Below are 4,673 nucleotides of genomic sequence, written 5' to 3'. Positions count from 1 at the left end.
AATTATTGACACTCGCGGCGGTTAGCGATATTACTCGCTGTTCCGAAAATCTCGCGACTTTTACGCAATCTCCTCAACAGCATCTCACTCACTCTGACCCTTCTCCTTAGTGTTCTCTCTCTCTTCCTTTTCTCTCTTGTACGCGGCCTTAACCCAATCCCGAAGCCTGTCCTATCAATCTAACCAGCATTGCGCTATGCTATCATCCAATCATAAGCACGCTCTCAGGACCTTATCCGCGCTCTTGCGTCGATCAGTGTTGTTCTCGGGGACGCTTTTTTCGCGCATGCGCAGCGCAGTGGTAGAGAAATCCAGCGACGGCGTATATAGTTAGTATGTAGTGTGCACACAAGAGCAATTAGGCGCGAAAGTTTTGGCGGGTTCCAGAGGAGGCTAAGCATAGGCTAGATAAGTAATAATAAATAGATATTATTTTTTTATTAGTATGGAGGATAAAAACAAAAAAGGAGCCATTAAGAAAGAAAGACGTTTTGTTAATGCGTGGCTATATGAAGATAATTTTAAAGGATGGTTGGCTCCCCATCCAACTGAAAATAAAGCTTTTTGCAATTTATGCAATACTACCATCAGATGTAGCAAAACAGATTTAATACGTCATTCGCAAAGGGCCAAACATATAGTTAAAGTAAATCTTCAAAGCCCCGATCATAATAATAACAATGGTCTGCATAGTGATAAAGTTAAACGCGCGGAAATAAAATCAGCAGCATTTTTTTCGGAACATAATATTGCTTTTTATACTGCAGATCATTTAATTCCTTTATTAAAAAATATTTGTATAGATTCTAAAATTGTGCACGATCTTTCACTGGGCCGAAAAAAGTGCACTAACATTGTTAAAAATGTAATTGCAAGACGCGAAACTGAAAAAATAATTGATATTTTGCAAACGCGTAGATTTTCAATTTTAATTGATGAAAGCACGGATATTTCAGATTTAAAAATTATGTGTGTTCTTGTACAATTTTTCTCACCGGATGATAAAGTTAAAACGCAATTATTAGACTTAATATCTTTAAATGCTACGGATTGTTCAGCTAATAAAATTTACGAATCTTTTAAAGAAGTTTTAAATAAAAAGCAGATTCCTATTAAAAATATAATTGGTATGGCAAGTGATAATGCATCTGTAATAATTGGATGCAATTCTTTTTTTTCACGTTTACAATCATAAATACGGGGTGTAGTAATGTTAAATTGTATTTGTCATTTGTCTGCCATTATAGCTAGTAAAGCTTGCGAGAAATTGCCACAATCTTGCGAAAGTTTAATTAGAGGTATTGCTACTTATATTTCGGACAATGCAAAGAAATGTGCTATTTTAACTGAATTTCAAGAGTTTTGTAATGTAGAAAAAAATAAAATTTTAAAATTATCGAATACAAGATGGCTTGTTTTACAACATTGCGCGATTAGAGTACTAGATAATTTGGAAGTTTTAAGAAATTATTTTATTTTGGCAGTAACTGAAAACAAATTAAAATCTGCAGAAATTATTTTATCCCAGTTAAATGATGATTTTATTAAAGCATATTTATTATTTTTAAAATATTCGTTTTTCAACACTTTTAATGCTTTATTTCAATCACGCGAAATTTTAATACATAGATTAATACATACATTGTTTAAAAGTAGTCAGCAAATAATTCGGCAAATTGCTCAAAATTTTATGACTCCGCAGGCTTTGAAAGAAATTGTTACTTTATAAATGTAGACAATGAAAATTATATCCAACACCTAAATAATATATATGTTGGGCCCGAATGTGAACACTTTTTATTAACAGTATCATTAGAGTGCGCGAAAGAAATTAGATTAACGTGTTTAGAATTTTATAAGATGGCAGTTCGCGAAATGTTAAAACGATTACCATATAAAGACACTTTTTTTGAACAATTAGCTTTTTTAGATCCCAAAATCGCTCTTTTTGATGAAGCAAGAATTAAAATTAAAGATTTAACTTGTGTTGCTTTGCGCGTAGGTAATATTGACCTAACAAAATTAGCATTCGAATGGAGAATTCTGCCGTCAATGTTTAATGATTCAGAGAAAAAAGAATTAGCTTCATTAGAAATAAATCAAATGTGGAAAAAAATATTAGAATTTAAAGATTTTAATGGAGATAAAATATTTGGAAATTTAGAATTATTGGTTCAAGCGGTATTTTCTCTTCCACATTCAAATGCCAAAGCCGAACGTCTTTTCTCGATAATTACAGGTGTTAAAAATAAGAAAAGGAATCGATTATCCATTGAAACTATTTCCGCAATTTGCATAGCTCGGTCAAATTTTCAGGCTGCAGGCATTAATTGTATAAATTTCGAAATTGATTCGCGACACTTAGAGTTATATAATTCACACAATTTATCCGCGAAATAATGCGCTTCATCTGATGGTATTTTAATTTTATTTTTGTAATTTTTGATATTTTTATTTCAATTTTGTAATTTTTCATATTTTTTTTTTACAATTTTTGTATATTTTATTATATTTTTTTAACATATAAATTCACATTCATCTAGCCCGATTTTTATGCATGCATATATTATTACTCTAACAATATTTTCTATTACAGATATTTTCTATAAATGTACTTTTTTGCAATGTGCAATATTAATTTATTTTATGTACCTGCAATGTGCAATATTAATTTATTTTATGTACCTGCAATGTATAATATAATTTTTTTTTTTTAATGAATGAATTAATCTTCTTCATTCTTTTATATTATTTATTTTTATTTCTTATTTATTTACTTTTATTTTAGTAGCTATTATTTTGATATGTAATATCTTTATTTATTTGATATTTTATAAAATATAGTTAAGTTTAACATATTTAAGTTTATTAAGAATTTATTTTGCTTTTTTATAAATATTACCATATAAATATAAATATTTATTTTATATTTTTAAATAATAAAAAAATTGTGATAAATTTTTGTTATGAATACTGGTGAGGTTTTTGGCAGTTTTCCTTACCCTTGCAACAAATGTTGGTATTCTTTATGATTCTGCCAAATAAAATACTTTTATTTATTTTAAAAAAATGACCAATATTTTTTTATTACCTTTCCTTTTTTAGTTTATTTTATTATTATACAATTATTTTATTAATATTAATATTTCATAAAACTTAATATTTTATAATTATAATTGTGCATGTATATTGTTTACAATAATATGTTTAAAGCTAAAAATTTTTTTAACTCATTCATGTCATCTTTTATTAATTATTCAATTATTTATTTGTAATTTATTTATAATTTATAAAATATTTTAATTTATTTTTAACATTATCTCAGTAGAGGTTCCATAGCACCCTTTTTCTTATAAATGTGACATACCTAAAGGCTACATTTAATGCGCATGCGCGAAAAAAGCGTCCCCGAGAACAACACTGGCGTCGATATCGACCCTTCCGGAGATTCTCGATCATTGTACCGGTCTTTCGTGACGCACGTCGCCTTTAGAAAAGTTGACAAAAGCTCTCGGAATTCGGTTTTGTTTCTTGGATCGGATCAAGTAAACAATCTCCCGGTTTTCTCAAGGTTCTCGGTAACGACAAGGAACTTATCAATCGCAAATTAAGCATCCAATTACGTTTGCGCGAGGAACATTTGTGAGGTGCGACTCGGACCAGAGTGAGTGTGCGTGAATCCTAACTGTTCTTCCCGACACCCCCCGAAACCAGAAACTTCTCGGGTTCTTTATCAAACACTCGTGTAAAGGAATAAAGGCGTTATGTAAATTATTGATCTAGACTGCCCGCGTAATATTAATGGTAAAGACTGCCTGCCGTTCGTTAGCAGTGGGCCTTTTTATTAACTCCCTTGGCTTCCCGGGAGAGGGTCGTTTAGCGACAAGGCTGTGTGTCGTATCGCTTGATTTTGGCAATATCCGGATGCAAGCTAAGAAGTTCTAAGTGGGACTTCTTTGCTTGCACTTTCGCAATTTCTTTATTCTTTTTTATTTCCATAAATGGTTTTTAAGTAGGACTTCTATGTTGCATTTTCGCAATGTCCTTCTTCCGCTTGCCCTGATTTCCGCGTTTTCGCAATGAAATGATTGCACGGTCGCTCGGGCTACTGATCTGTATTCGCGTTACACGTTGGGCAATCATATAAAATAGTATGTATTTAGAATAATATATTTAATAATTCGTGTATAGCCTGTTCGGGCTATAACAAAAGAATAGTTTAAATTTGCAGACAGATACCGAATGCTAGCCGGAGACATATTTCGGAGCAATAGATAAACTTCCAAAGTTTTGAATTTTATGTGTTTCGCCATTTAATTCTTTATTATACTTTAGATTATAACACTGATGTCCGGTTGTTTCGGTTTTGTAATAAGCGTTTGTTTTTCCATGCAAACTTTTATTTATATCTATATGCGTCCCTACGTGATATTTTTGTACACATACTTGTTTGTATTTACTTTTGGTTCGGGACTTCGCTTCTCGATGGCTGCGTTCCAAAAGCACGCTTACGCGCTGAAAGCGTGTTCTATCTTTGTTATTTATGGAAAGTTAAACGAGGATAAAGTAGGCTCATAGCGTTAAAAGCGTGCTCCTAGAACGAACAGATGTCTCGTCTTAATTCTTACATACACGTCATTGTTTTCCGACATGTCTTCGTGACTAATTTATTG

The 4,673-nt window shown here is 31.5% G+C and overlaps 1 pseudogene; it reads left to right on the top strand.

Annotated features, from left to right (window-relative positions):
* Positions 1–267: 267 nt before the first annotated feature.
* On the top strand, positions 268–3,646 carry LOC138942944 (zinc finger protein 862-like; annotated as a pseudogene).
* The last annotated feature ends 1,027 nt before the right edge of the window (positions 3,647–4,673 follow it).

Source organism: Polyergus mexicanus, unplaced genomic scaffold (genome assembly GCF_030449975.1).
Source record: "Polyergus mexicanus isolate NDT 795.1 unplaced genomic scaffold, iyPolMexi1.0 SCAF_24, whole genome shotgun sequence".
In the NCBI taxonomy this organism is placed as follows: Eukaryota; Metazoa; Arthropoda; class Insecta; order Hymenoptera; family Formicidae; genus Polyergus; species Polyergus mexicanus.
Note: the sequence above shows the minus strand (reverse complement) of the source record. Positions and strands in the feature narration are given on the sequence as shown.